Raw genomic sequence first — 17035 nt, forward strand, 5'->3', positions numbered from 1 at the left:
TTGACGATCTTTATATCCATGAAATTGTATCAGAGTGAACTATCACTTTCTTTCACTAATTCCTGCTTTTTCTTACATATTTGTTTATAAAAACCAGGTGTTACAAAGCACCAGACGTTGTTCTCGCATCTCCACCACATTCAGAGGAAATAAAATAGACCGGGTCACTCAATTTAGGATAGCCACCCTGTAGCGGGGTGTTTTTTTTCGGTATTGAAGCTGCGAAGCATCATGGTGGTGTTCCACTCAGTGTCACTCCATCCCTAGTGTCGCTCCATCCCTGAGCCCAGGGACGGATCCAACGTGTTAGGTGTGGGGGCACATGACCCTAATTGATTTTTCCAAACCAATGTTTTCTTATAATAAAACTAGACTGTAATATAAAACATACACAAAAGGCCCTCAATGTTTTGGATAACTTTTACTTGATAATGCATTATTTTAAGTTGAATCGAAGCTTCAGCCAACTTTAGTGGCAAATATCACCATCTACGGAAAGCCAAAATAGACGATGGAGTAGTAGTAGGGTTGTTCCGGTTGAATGTGTTATAACTGGGCCAAAGTCCATGTGGTGAATTGGTCATACTTCTCAAACCCACTATGAAAAGAAATTGATTTTGATTCTTGTTGCCTTTTTTACATAAACGGAAACGAGTTTATCAATATTAGCATTAATATTAATAAATTATTTTACTTGAGTGATTCAATCATTCTAAAAATAGTTTAGTCTTGAACATGTTAATTTAAAAGCTGTGAAAAATAGTTTTTAAATGTTATATCAATTAGAATAGATGTTCATATCAATTTGCTATGTGATCAAACATATCAATGGAAATAAAATATAAACAATTGGGTGTGATCAAAGGGGTTTAACCCGATCTGATTATTTTTTACCATTTGACCGATCAAATGCCCACAATAAAGAAAATTCTTTAATCCGCCACTGCATGAGCCTTCCTCGCTCTAACTTTCACATATTCCGTTCACTCTTACAAAATGATATTTTTAGATTTTATATCAAGTCAACAAGATATTTCATGAACATGTATATTACACGATTTTGAATTATTTGGTTATCAATTGGTTTAATAGATTGTTCACAATGCAAATAAATTGTTTAGAATGCAATGCCTAAATAAGAAAAATTATAATAAATAGCATACCACGATAAGAATAATTAAAATTAAGATGCTATAACAAGACAAAAGATAATGATATATATATATATATATATATATATATATATATATATATATATATATATATATATATATATATATATATATAGTCAAGATCAAATAAGAAGGAAATTTTTGGTAGGAAGGTAAGAAGTTTTTTTTCTACATATTTTTTTCGCGAACAAACAAAATGAATCATTAGATGATTCAATTGTAAGATGATTCACAAGAAAAAATTCCTAAAAAAACATCTTGATGATTCATTTATACAATGATTTTGTTGTTATTCATTAAAATTGTCATAAAAGTGAATTTTTTCTTAATTTACTTAAAAATAAATCATAATGATGTTTTTTGGGAATTTTTTCTTGTGAATCATCTTACAAATGAATCATCTAGTGATTCATTTATTTTGTTCATCAAAAAAATATGTAGAAAAAAAACTTCTTACCTTCCTACCAAAAAAAATTTCTTACCGGATCTATATATATATATATATATATATATATATATATATATAAAGAGAGAGAGAGAGAGAGTTCATTTGAGACATATATAATTTTGTGAGACCGTGAGACCAATTTTTTTTAGTAAAATATTATAATATTCTATTGTTTGTAAAAATGGAATATGCAATATATTGTAACATTATATGTTTTAGAAAATATTTCAATGTAAAATATATTAAAATTATTGTTTTAGAATATTAGAATATTACACATATTTAATTTTTATAAACACTGAAATATTAGAATATTTTACTAGAAAAAAAATGGTTTTACGGTCTCACAAAATTAAGCCGTTTCACATGAACGAAACCCTATATATATATATATATATATATATATATATATATATATATATATATATATATATATATATATATATATATATATATATATATATATATATATATATATATATATATCATTTAGCTCCGAGTAGTAAACCTAACCAATTGTCCATATCTACAAAAATGATTTACAAAAATGAAAGCAATGAAATATGTATGATCCACTTGTTCAACAAATTGATGATTACATAATCTTTGTTTTTCTACATAAAAATAAAATATCCTACAAATTGATGATTACATAATGTTTGTTTTTCTACATAAAAATAAATTATCCAGCAAATTGATGATTACATAATGTTTGTTTTTCTACATAAAAATAAATTATCCAACAAATTGATGATTACATAATGTTTGCTTTTTCTACATAAAAATAAATTTTTGTATATATGTTTGCTGAGTGATAGTGATAACACGTCTCCTTTATCTTTGAATGTCTTCTTTATTTTTAAATGTATCATTTATCGTGAATGATTATTAAATTATCTTTAAATGTAATCTTGTCCATAGCCGATCTTTTTATTCAGGTTATAATGATTCACGATATAATTCATTGCATTATATATTTTACATGATCAATTAGCAAAAGTTGTGTGCATATTTATAATCGAATGCTAAATAATATAGTTAATCTCCTACAATCGATTTGGAAGACTTGTAATTATTCTCCTCTAAACAATTTTGTTATGAAATAAATATATAACTGATGGTTACGCAATTGGGATTTGCAGCTTCAAACATGTGAGTTCAATCGACCCTAACTATGTTATCGATCAACATCTTGGAAGTAGCTATCAATGTCGATAGTGGATTCTGGTTGATGAATATGTTTGACTTGATAGCAGTTCCATGTAAGATTTTGAATTTGGGGAAAAGCAAGCATAATTATATTTTGCAGTTAATAGGAAAAGCGGCGACAAATTTTGGGTCTCCGCGGGATCAAACGCCGGTGATCTTCTCATCATGGCGATTTCAGACTGGCAGAAGGTGTCTAGGAATAAGAAGGCTTCGGTTTTTGATCGTATTAGGGACGATGACAGAAATAATAAGCACAATGAATACATGCGATCAGTAAGTAATATCTCAACTTCCATTTATGTTACTAACTTTCCGACCAATGTTGATAGCATGGATCTTAAGAAGAAATGTGAAAAATATGGAATAGTGGTGGATGTTTTTATCTCCAAGAAACTCTCGAAACTTGGGAAACGTTTTGGTTTATCAGGTTCATTAGGGTTAAAGATGTGGATGCTCTCACCCGTAATATCTGTGACATTTGGTTGGACTCTTATAAGTTGTTTGCTTCTTCAGTAATTCACCCACGATCTTATTATTCTCGGCCATCTTTTAAGGATTCTTCTTGCTCTTAGTTTAATCAACAAGCAAATAAAGGAAATAATCATACAACTTATGCTAGTGTTGTCGTGCCCAAGGTTAAGTCTGTGGTTACCAAAGTTTCTGATGAGGTCACCAAAGTTTCTGATGAGGTCATGCAATTAAAATTTGGTGATTTTATTCTTGATCATAAATTTTCGAATAAGGTGGTTCTAGGAAAACTTAAAGAATTTTCCATGTTGCTTGTCTTGAAGAATATGTGTAAAGCTCAAGGTTTCCCTGGTGTTGACTGTAAATTTGTGGGAGGTATGTGGTTAATGCTGGAATTTCCTTCACAACAAACCTGTTATAATTTTCGCAGCAATGAAGTGGTCTGTGGTTGGTTTCATCAGCTTCTTGATTGGTCTCGTAATTTTGTTCCTAAGGAACGATTAGTTTGGCTTGACATTGAAGGCATGCCTCTTCGTGCATGGTCTAAGTCGAAATTTTCAAAAGTAGCATCAAAGTGGGGTATCATTCGTCATATGGATGAAACGTTGGGACTTAATTTGTCTAGTATGAGGATTTGTGTGGAGACTCAGAATATGGGAATTATTTCAGAAGAGATTCCAATTATGGTGGATGATTCTATTTTTACTGTGTGAGTCAAAGAAGTCATAGGATGGTCTCCATCTTTTAACGAGTCTGTTTCTGTTAATGAGGAGGATGACAATCGTTTTGAAGGCCCAAATTTGAATTTTGAAGAGGATGATTATATTAGTATTACCTCATCTAAAGATATAGGCAATGATGGTCTTAAGGAACAAGACTCTGATCCCTTTCAGTTGCGTGATCTGATAATGGAGGATTCACGTAGGAACAAAATGATTAAAAAGAAATTAGTTAAAAATGGTGGTAATTCGGTTTTGGATCTGCCTCAACATCATAAGGTGTTGTCAAAGCAAGATAAATATGATCCGGTTTCTAATCATAAAAGGGGTGATGTCAGTAAGGTTATGAATTTTCAAACTGAGGAAAGTGAACATTTATCTGCTAGAATTCCTTCAATTAAGTATGAATCTTCTCCAACTCATCCGTCTGGATGGTCTGAACCAGGTGCTTTTGATGAGCGTTATGTCCAGCATTCTCGAGGTGGTGGCGGTTCTTGTTGTTCTCTCCGATCAAATAGTGTTCATCAGGGTAGTAAGCAGCCTTTGGTTGTGGAGGGTCTTGATGTTCTTATTCAAATGGGTCATGCTATGGGTTATTCTATGCAAGATTGTGTGCAAGATAAAGAGGAGGTAATTAATAGGTCATGTGTTAATCAAGTTTTTAAATGAATTGTATTTATGTTAATATGCAAGGTGTAGGTAATGTGGATAAAATTTCTTGGATACGAAAACTGGGAAATAAATATCGTGTTAATTTTGTGGCCATTCAAGAGACAAAATCTTCGTCTGTGGATCTTCATTTGGTTCGTTCGGTGTGGGGAAATAACCATTTTGATTATGTTGTTTTGAATGCTAGAGGTGCTTCAGGTGGTATACTTCTTGTTTGGGATTCGGGTGTTTTCATCAAACATAAGTCTCTAGTCCATGAGAATTACGTGTTTGTTGAGGGGATTTGGAGTCCGAAATGCATTAAGATCATGATCGTTGTTGTTTATTTTCCCCAGGCTGTGGATAAGAAGAAATTGGTGTGGTATTCATTATTACAATTGATTTTAAAATCTAATGCTGTGATAATTTTAATGGGTGATTTTAATGCGGTCCGTGATGAGACATAAAGGTTTGGTACGGTGTTTAATGCCTCTGAGGCTAGGGAGTTTAATCAGTTTATTTTTGATACTGCTTTGATTGATGTGGTGCTTGGTGGTCCGTCTTTCACTTGCTCTAATAGGTGGGGAACTAAAATGAGCAAACTGGATCGCTTTCTTGTTTCTGAAAGTTTTTTTTGATGAGTTTCCCTCTACTTCGGCTTTGGTTCTTGAGAAGGGTTTACCTGATCATAATCCTATTATTCTTTTTGATCAATTTGTGGATTATGGTCCTTCTCCCTTTCGTTTTTTTCATTCGTGGTTGGAGATTGATGGTATTGACAAGGTTGTTAAAGATTCTTGGGATATTCCAGTGGTGGGTCAGACTAATGAAATGGTTATTTTTAAGAAGAAACTTCAATTTCTTAAAAATAACTTAAAACAATGGAATTCAATCCGGAGACAGTCAAATGATGCTAGTAAGAAACAATTGAGTTTGGAGATTGATAATATTCAAAAACAAATTGATGAGGGCACGACTTCATAGGAGGATTTGAAAAATCGCATCGCCTTATTAAAACAAATTAGGGACCTTGAACATGTGAATAATCTTGAGTTAGCTCAAAAAGCTAAAATCAAGTGGGGGGTAGAGGGGGATGAAAATTCTAAATGTTTTCATGCATCGGTGAATCGTAGGAGAAGACAGAATGCCATAAAAGGAATTATGAAAGATGGATTTTGGGTTTCGGATCCTATTGTGGTTAAAAATGAGTTTTTTACTCATTTTAAATCTAGATTTTCTACTATTCCTGGTGTTCGTGCTTCCATTATTTCTGATAGTTTTTTGAAGTTGTCATTGGATCAGATTGATTTTCTTGACTCGCCTTTCTCTGCTGAGGAAATTAAGAGAGTTGTTTGGAATTATGGGAGTGATAAGGCGCCCGGTCCCGACGGATTCACTTTCGAGTTTTTAAAAAAATATTGGGATATTATTAAAGATGATGTGTGGTGCTTTCTAGAAAAATAGGTGGATTCCTAAAGGCTGCAATTCTTCTTTTATTACTTTAATCCCAAAAGTTAATGATCTTAAGTTTATTACTGATTTTAGACCTATAAGTCTTATAGGTTGTCAATATAAAATCATTGGTAAATTGTTAGCGAATCGTCTGGCTTTGGTTATTGATTCAGTTGTTGGTTCGGAGCAATCAACTTTTATTAAGGGCCGACAGATTCTTGATGGCCCTCTGATGCTGAGTGAGATCATTGCTCATTTTAAGGGGTGTAAAAAGAAGCTTATGGTGTTTAAGGTGGATTTTGAAAAAGCATATGACTCTCTCTCCTGGGATTTTCTTTTCCAAGTAATGCTATGATGGGGTTTAGTGATGTTTGGTGCAATTGGAATAGAGCAACTTTGACCACTTCTAGAGCTTCAGTTATTGTTAATGGGGCTCCCACAGATGAATTTGAGGTTCAAAAGGTCTTCGTCAAGGAGATCCTTTATCTCATTTCTTATTTGTTTTGGCTATGGAAGGTTTTCATATTGGTTTGTTAGAAGCTAGCAGATCCCGGGTGTTTAAAGGTGTTCTTATTGGAAATTTTGGCTTAGAAATTTCACATCTCTTATATGCTGATGATGCAATTATTTTATGTGATTGGGAGGTTGAAAACGCTAGAAATTTTTTACATATGCTTAAAGTTTTTCACATGGCTTCCGGCTTGAAAATGAACTTATCTAAAAGTAAGTTAATCGGGGTTGGAGTGGATTTTAAGCATGTTCGAGGCATTGCTGATATGTTGGGTTGTAGTGCTATCCGACTTCCTTTTTTGTATCTTGGGGGTACTGTGGGTGATAACATGAATAGAGTTGCTTCTTGGAAACCTTTGATTGACAGATTTGTCAACAAACTTTCTACTTGGAAGGCTAAGCTTCTTTCTATTGGTGGTTGTCTGACTTTGATTAAAGGTGTTATGGGTAGTATTGTTATTTACCTTATATCTATATTCAAGGTCCCAGATACAGTTATTAAACTTCTTGAAGCACTTTGTGCTAGATTCTTTTGGGGTTCAAATATTGGTGAAAGAAAAATACATTGGGTAGCTTGGAATCATGTTCTTAATTCTAAGGATTCAGGTGGTCTTGGAATTAATAGTTTGATTGCTTTTAATCGGGCTTTACTTTTTCGCTGGAGGTGGAGATATTTACAATACCCAAACTCGTTGTGGGAAAGGGTGGTGAATATTCTTCATGGTTCGGTCACAGGAGGTTCTGGAGGCTATTTTCTTGCCGGTGGTTTGAGTCCTTGGCTGAACATGGCTAGATGTTTTTCCCGTTTGAAAGAAAAAGGTCTTAATTTAGAAGGTTATTGTCGTAACCAGGTGGGTAACAGGTTAAAAACTTGATTTTGGCTTGATACTTGGATTGGAACGGGGTCTCTTAAGGATCAATTTCCCAGAATTTTCGTGCTTGATCCTTCTCCAGGAGCGTTGATTGCTGATCGAAATTCCTCGGATAAGTTATTGGATGCGTTTGGTAGATTGCCTAGACCGGGAGTCCCTAATACTCAATGGATTGAGTTATGTTCTATGTTGCAAAATTATGTGTTTTCGGAGGCCCCTGATCGTATTGTGTGGGATCTAGATGTGAATGGAGTTTTCTCGGTTTCTTCTTCTAGAAAACTTATTGATTCCTTCTTGTTGACCGGTTCTAATATCGTCACTAGATGGAATAATCTTATCCCCATAAAGGTTAATATTCTTATTTGGAGAATTGAGAGGGACAGAATCCCTACCCGGTTAAACCTTAGAGATAAAGGAATGGATCTTCATTCTTTGTTGTGTCCTATCTGTTCTCAAGTTGGTGAATCCACTGAGCACTTTATTTGCTTCTTGTTGTCTTCTAATGCCGATTTGGAGAAAGATTGCTCTATGGTGGAATGTGATTTTTCCATGTGATTTTTCGGTTTCTTTCATTCTCAATTGGGCTGATTCTTTATCTTTTGACAAGAAAAAACAAGACGAGATTTAAAGCAGTTATAGCTACCACGTTTTGGGTTTTATGGAGTTTTCGAAATAAACTCCTATTTGGAGCGGTCAAGCCTAGAAAAGATGAGATTTTTGATAATATATGTTATTTTTCCTATTTCTGGATTTCTAATAGATGTAGGAAAACTAATTTTTCTTGGGATTGTTGGTTTATTTATCCCAAAATGGCTTGAACTTTTTGTATTTTGGTCTAGCTTCTTGCTAGTTTGTTTTTAATTCTACTACCGTTCAAAACAAAGATTTTGAATTTGGGACCAAAACTTTATTCAACCGGTCAATATTATTGGACGGGTTCATGAAGGAGATATTGACCCAAACTTTTTTTATCGATTGGCTATATATCCAAATTTCTATCTATATGTTTGGGATTTTTGGAAGAAAGGTAATATTGCAATGTTACAAGTTAATTAGTTTTTTAAATAATAAAAAATCAATTTGAAAATAGTGTTTTTTAATTTTTAAATAGATTAATTATTATTAAATTAAGTATTTTGGTATATATAGGACCTTATAGTTTTTATAAGGATATACATGTAATTTGAAGTTTTACAAAGATATATACATAATTATGAAAGTTTAGAAGGATATAAATAAAATTCTATTTAAAATATAATCACATATCTATTTCTTATGGAGGAAATAATGAAAGTGGCCTACTAACTATTTTATTTATCCACTTTTAGTCATTGAATTTATTTTTGTCCATTTTTAAGTAATGAAATTTTCACAAACAGTCTTTTAGTCCATTTGACATAATATCATAGGTGATACTAGTTAAACTCTAGGAAAATTAATGTTATAAATGACCAACTAACTATTCCATTTGTCCACTTTTAGTCACCCAACTTATTTTTGTCCCCGTTTAGATAATGCATTTTCAAAATCATCTTATTATATCTCATTTAACCGATTGTAGCCCTTAACATGCTTACATGAGAATTTTTATGACTTGGATTAAAACTTTTTTAAAATTAAGATGAGATGCGTTTTATAAATATGACTTGACATTTTAGTCCCTTATAAGAACATATTTAATCGATCTTGGAGGGAAATCAAATTCGGTATGTTGTCTTCACCTTTAAGAAGTATGAGGTTCAAAAACTTGAATTAAGTTTTCGTACAAATCATTAAAAAAATGTCGGTTAAGGGATTTAATCGGTTAAAAGGACTAAAATGAGACCATTGTTGAAAGTTTATTACCTAAAAGTGGACAAAAACAAGTTATATAACTCCCCATTCTTTATGGAACATTCATGTACTATGGTTGTTATAAAATTCATGACATAGAGTTATGCATCAAAATATGGTTTAACAAAAACCTGAAAATATTATCAGAATTTACAAGTTCTTGAATGTTACAAAATAACATCACAACCATAATTAAGAGAATGGTCATTACAAAATCTAATTCTCCAAAACTCATCCACTAAATCTTTATCTTTGTAGTCTTTAACTCCTGATCCATGATACATGACAATTTAAACAATGAATATGTAAGACATAACGTCTCGTGAAATACATGAGTTTTAGACTCATCAAGATTTCCAAATAAATCATAAATATTATTTAAATCAACTTTTATGTCCAAACACAATTGCAAGCAACATAAATAGGAAATTTATCGAAGCTTACAAACTAACTCGTGGTAGTAGCTCCTAAGATGGAAGACATGATTCCAAGACATCAAGGTACAAAAATAACTCCCAAGATGGAAATAATGAAAGATCTTTATGCTCAAGAATAATTATAGGATGATATTTGCTAGATAATATATGAAACTAAAGGGTCACACTAACAACAATTTGATGTTAATTTATTATTTATAAGAATGTGATCCTTGATAAATATTTATGTTTCTTGTATTTAAATTGGAGAATTATTATTTTATGAAAATAATATTTTACCAACATAAAGAAAATTATTGTTTCTAGGAAATAATATTAAAAGAGAATATTAACTAGTTATATTCATAAGGTATGAATATATATATATATATATATATATATATATATATATATATATATATATATATATATATATATATATATATATATATATATATATCATGTATATTTATTTGGGTACTTTTAGTAACCATCTAGTTAGCATGTGTAAATAGTTAGTTAAAAGTTTGAGTGAAAGACACTCTTGACCCATGTATTGCTTGTCAAAACCATAGACCTATTTAATAGGTTAAGTCTTGCTTGTGGTCTTGCTTCTTACATCCCATATTTGTCATAAAAGGGCCATGCTTTGACTTGTTGAAGGTATGGTGCTTTAGTACATTTGTGGTAGTATATAAAGAAGAGAGATTCCAAAAAGCACTAGCTAGTTTTTTCTTACACTTCTTCTCCTCTTTTCTCTCATAAAAGTCGTGGGTTTCTAAGGCTTGTACCCTATCATTTCTTGCAAATTGTTGTGTAGAGTTTGAGTGGCTTTTAGTTGCTTCTCCTTAAGACTTATTTGGTATATGTCTTTAAGGCTTAAGAACAACTAAAATATATAATAAGGACTAGCATCCAAATAAAGTTGAAGAATTGTTGGTGTTTCTAACTAAGTTGGAGCTCTACATCTATATTCTTCATCAACTTCCAACTTCCCAAGAGGAACCAAAGTCTTCAATGGTTGTATTCTTTTCTTCCTATGGTTTTATTAATCTTTCCATGCTTTGAAAAATGATCATTGGTTGTTTAAAATTGTTTTAAGTTTATTCACAATTTTAAAGCTCCCGTTGCCTTTTCTAGTGTTTTTAGAAACCGATTTTTGTATAAAACCCAACAATTGGTATCGAAGCATTTTTTTCAAGCTTGGTTGGATTATCAGATTATTTTGTATAATCTTTGTTTTTGAAAAACATGGATGATTTTATTTTTGTAAGAAAGTTCATACATATTTTCTATGCCAACTTTAAATGTTTATAATTGTTATTTTTATGACTAGAAGTTTACATGTATCTTGTTGGTCATAAAAGTTGTCTTAGAAAAACAAAGTGTTGTTATATATATATATATATATATATATATATATATATATATATATATATATATATATATATATATATATATATATATATATATATATATATATATATATATATAATAGCCATGAACCTGTTGTGTTGTTGTATGTGTTGATTTGTTAAAATTGTTATAATATTTATTTATTCATATGGTATATGCAATAACTAAATGGATAGTTTTCATTTTGTTTATTTTTGTATGTAATAGATTAGTTTTAGAAATAGTTTATTTTTATAAAAATATAACAAGATGAAGATGAAGACCATTTTGGAAGTTCAAGTTTCACCCCATGATTTTATAAAGTTTTTATAACTTTCATAAAATTGTGAAGTTTTGTTACTTGGAGTTGTCAAAGCAAGTGAGAGGAAAAAAGTGAAACAAATTGAAAATTTGGTCCCTTTATGTCCCTTAGGAATGGACTTGGCATTTTTGTGATGGCTCACAAAAACGTCACTATATGTGTTTGATTTATGCATATATATTTTAATGCTTTGTGATGCTTGTTATATGTTAATGTATTGTCACTATATGTGTTTGATTTATGCATATATGTTTTAATGTTTTGTGATTTTTGTTATATGTTAATGTATTATGCATGCTTGTAAAATTAGATTTAAAAATGGTAGATAATTATTTTAAACATAAAAATGATCACAAGGAGTTTGATTTTAATGAAATTTATCTTATAACATAAGATGATAAAATGATTTTCAAATTAACATAAAATGAGTTTTATCGTTTAAAACTAGTTAATGGTATATTTCGTGATTAAAAAATATATAAGTTTAAAATTGAGATTTTAGAGACTTATCAAACGCCAAACCTTATTTTATAAAAGGAAATTTTATTAAAATGTTTATAAATGTTCTTTAGCGCTCAAACGTCAAATCTTAATACTATATATTAATTTTAAAATTTAACTGCATCAATTATATAAAATTGGATTTTATAAACGAACATTGATAAAATGTGATTTTAATTCAAAGTATACCATGACTTATTAGATGCATGCAATAACCATGATATCAAATGTTTTTTAAACTAGAATTATAAAACCATTAAAAGACCCCTTATTCAACTCAAATCTATGCAGCCCAATCTGAATAGCACTCGCACATCACTTGTATGTGTGCGCTACTGAGATAAATGATACCTAACCGCTAGTGTTATCTTTTGATGGTCAATGTGTTTTCGCGATTTCTATAACCAAGTTATAGGCTAATTACACATGTTCCTCAAACTGGATTATTTGATCAGAAATTTGTTGTGAAAAAAGTCACCTAAGTAATAGAGATCCGAGGCATGCATGGGATCAAACATATATATTAAATTTTGTTATTAGTGATACCATAAAGTTATAAATTATATATTAGTATATAATTGATAATTGATATCTACCTTGTTGAAATCGATGAATGGGAAAAAGGATACCTAATCATTTATTTGTTTGCAACTTGGATCCTAGACTTTGATAATTAATGTTTTAGAAAACTATAAGGGTATTAATTATTAAAGATTTAAATATTGAAAATACTAAATGAATTTTGTTAAAAATTTGTAGATGAAAACAGAATCCGATCTGATTACCATGCATCATCTTTCTCCTGTTGATCTACAAGAGTATATAACATTCGATGGATACAATTTCAATGAATGAGTTTGTTGCTACGTAGCCTCCTGGATGTCTGATAGGAATTTGATGGTCCCTTCTTCTAATGCACAAATAGGAAGGTACACTGCAAAAAATAGACAAATGCTAGGTTAGAAAGAGATATCGAGGGATGGATCCCGATATTGCTCTCCTATGCTAAAGTTAGATGTCAGTTAGATGTCGGTTTGAAGTATTTCTTAAATTGCTTGTGATGAGAAAGTTCTACCTCTTTTCTTTAGTGACACTCGTATTTTATAGGCATTCGAATATGTATCGGTTTGGGCTCTTACCCGGCTTCTTGCATAGTCCAGCTAAGGACAACTATTTGCCTTGTACCACTTTTATTTGTTTATTATAGATATATGTATGTTGCGTATTTCCTGGGATATGCTTGCCCTAAGATCTTTGCCCGGTGTGTATTGTTATTGACCCATGGTTTTCTTCTGCATAATGGCGGTTACTTCTTGTTGTTATGTTAGGAGGTTCCCGACTCTGTATTTAGATATCTGGCCCACCTGGGTACACCATTAAGTCCCCTAGTCTGAATGGTGAATAATGGCGCCAAATTTTGCCGTTTAGACTACGAGAACTCTTGGTAAATGAACCGTCGCACGTGGCTTAGACACAGGCGTCATCAAATGCATCCAACCGCCTATTAGTCACATTAATTTAGTTGATTTGATTTCCTAATTAATGCTTAATCGGTCCTTATCTTTATATAACAGATAATAAGATTTTTGGAATCTTCTATTCCTCTATTTTTCGTACTTCATGTCTTTTCCACTTCTTCTTCTGCCATGGATTTTGACATGTCATCCGTTCTTTCTAGTGTTCACAACTTTATGTTAGGTCGATACGTTCATGAGTACCAATTGTCTACTATGCATGTGTGAGAACAAGATCGATATGATGCGCAGGGACAAGGTTTGAGAACTCAAACCTTGAGTGAATGCTTAAGATCAATGTCTGCTTGCTAATAAATGTTCTAGTCAAGTCTGGAAAGACCAGTCAAGTCTAAGTTGATGTATTCAACAAATGATCGAGACATAAATGATGAATGAGAATAAATGATCAAGGTAAAGCTAATAAATGAAGAACAAGAAGAATGTTTGAAATAACTTAGTAAAGTGCCAAAAGTTGAGTGAAAGATCCGTAGTTGACTTGTATTGAATGCTCCTATAAATAGGAGTGAAGGTTACATCGAATTAACTAGAATACTTGCATAGGACTGGACAATAGAAATGATTCTGACATTCTGATTGTCTAAATACAACAAAAGACTAAGTCCTATGAAATGTCACATCAATACAAAGACAAACTAAATAAATGCATAAAGACAAAATAGTGTAACTCCGGATCAGCATCCATTCCGGACATGAGAGTCATTCCGGAATGTATTCATCTTCGTATCTTCTTCTCATTTGGTCCGGACAGATTCCAGACCACTCTTCACTATTGACTCCGGAACATCTACTCCGGAACACAAGTACTTCGGAACTTGGACTTAGGATTGCTAGAGGTTCACTTTCAGGTTCCAACAATCTCTGTTGGATAAGGTGTCTAAGTCCATAACTTATTTGGTATATACTTGACCCGACCCGGTATGGTCCATTTGGGTTGCACTTCACCCGAACTTGTTATGGATAATTTTATGAGAGTTGTATACTTACGATTTATTAATATATTATAAGTTATAATATATTAATATAAAGTCATGTTACTTAATTGGTTTTAATCTTGAATTAATTATGAATTAATTTAGTGATTAAAAGGAAGACTAATTAAATCATGGGCTATTATATTTATATGGTGTGGGCTAACACTCATTTGGAATGGGCTAAGCTTATATGGAAGTCCATGGATGATCCATGGAGCTTTTACCCATGGATCCTTGGAAGAGGAAAAGACATGGGTTATTAGGGTTTCACCCTAACCATGTACACTATATAAACAAGCTTATGTTGCATGAAAAAGTGACTAAGTGTGTGTGTAAGTGTGGTGGCCAAAACCAAGAGTTAGAATACTCTCTCATATATTTTCCAAGTTTGGGTGATTTGTGATTTCCATTTGAGGCATTCACATTATTGGTGCTTGGCTCTCAAACTCCAAGGAATCAACAATCAACAAAAGGTATGTAATTCATCTAGTTCCTTTATGGTTAAAAGTACCCCATGCCATGCTAGATAGGTTATAAACCTTGGAAAATAATATTTTGCATGTATCTTAGACAAACATAGATCCAAGGTTTAATAGGGTTGCATGTACACTTAGGAAGTGTTAGAATGCTCAAAACCTTACAGTGGTATCAGAGCCTAGGCTTGTTTGTTTGATACTTGATGAAAAATAGTGAAAAAAGTCGAATTTTTTGCTGTCTGCCTGATGAACTCGCCGAGTCCATGGGGGGACTCGCCGAGTTCATGTGTAAACTCATCCTACTCGGCGAGTAGGTTCGTGCACTCGGCGAGTAGGAGCCTCAGAATGCAGATTTTCGACTTTTGCTGCTGGAAATGGACTAGAAACATTACCCTAAACTGTTTTGGTGTTTTAAAACTTGTTTTAGTTGGTGTAATGGTTGTTCTAATCCATTTACAATAGCTTATATCAAAATTTCATGCTTTGTATGTGTTCATATAATTCTTGAAACTTTGATGATCATGTTCATGTTCTTATGAATTTAGAAGATGATATGAATTATTTGCTGAATTTTTTAGGATTAATTCTTGATCATTTATGTGTTTTAATGGAGTCCATAATTTGTCCTCAAGTTATGGATATCCAAAGGTCACTTCTTTTAAACACACACTTAAAACACATAAGTTACATGGAAATGAAGAGTCTTCATTTTTATGAACCTTTTATGAAATGAAAAGTTTTGAATAGTTTCAAAACTTGTCCTCAAGTTTTGGAATTTGTAAAGTTACACACACTTTAATATACTTTAATTCCAAACCCTTAGAGTTTTAAAAGTTAAAATTCAACCCTTATACTATTTATAACATTAATGGTTAATTATTATATATATGTATAAGAGTAAGTCGTCTTACCGCTAGTACGCCTCATTCACGAAGCCAGTCTATAAGGTGGGTATAAGGTTGTTGCCTATAAAATGGCAACTTAATGGGTGTCCACTCTCACCCACCGCTTGCTTGACTGGTGGAGGGTCGTTAGCCGAACGGGTAGGACAAGGACTTATAAATTCTCATTAAAAGTATGATGAATATTATAAAGTAACTAAACCTTATATAAATTCCCAATCTTAGTTACTTTAGGAAAATGTGAATATGGTGCTAACCCATGAAATTCACACTTTGTACCTTACCAAGTCGTTGGTGGAGCGTGTGTGGTTAACTGGCACACTAACTTGGACTAGTAAGGATCACGAAGGGTGACTTAATGTTTATCATAGATCGGTGGAGCGTGTGTGGTTAACCGGCACATTGATTAGGTGATAATATTAAGGGTACCAAGTGAATTTGCATGGTTATTCACACCTTGTTTTGTGATCCTCGGCATCCCAGTCACAAAACTTGAAGGGCACAATCGAGATTGAAACATGCCATTGAAAAGTTCAATGAATCTCAAAGGAATCTAGGAATTTCAAAACCAATTAAACCTAATAATTCATTTCGTTTTCATGGTGGAAATTGGTGAATCGTCATTCACCTACCTTCAAATATATTATAGCTTAGATTACGGCATCCCTCTTCTAAGTTATAATATATTGTGTTGGATCCTAGCTTTAATATTACATTTGGGTGTATTATTAAGGATTCGATATATCTAATCTAAACTTGTTTTCTTCTTTTCAGATGTCTTCCGACAACAAAGCTTCGGGCTCTAACCCTACTGGCTCCTTTTCCCTCATGAACCTTTGTGGGAGGGTCATCTTTGATGGTTCCAACTTTATGGATTGGATCCGGAACATCAGGATGGTTACTCGTTACGAGGACAAGGAATATGTCCTCGATAAGGAGCTAAAGGAGCTTGATGAGTCCACTGCTACTCCTAAGGAGGTCGCTGAGTATCAGGCACATGAAAGAGATGCCACCAAGGTGGCATGCATCATGATGGCCACCATGACAACTGAACTCCAAAAGTCCTATGAGGACTATTACCCTTTTGAGATGCATCAGGATCTGATGGAAAGGTACCATCAGAGTGCTCGTCAAGAGCGGTATGAAATAATCTCCTCCATGATCACTACCCGTATGAAGGATAGCG

Source organism: Lactuca virosa, chromosome 8 (assembly GCF_052849685.1).
Source record: "Lactuca virosa cultivar CGN04683 chromosome 8, Lactuca_virosa_CGN04683_v6, whole genome shotgun sequence".
NCBI lineage: Eukaryota > Viridiplantae > Streptophyta > Magnoliopsida > Asterales > Asteraceae > Lactuca > Lactuca virosa.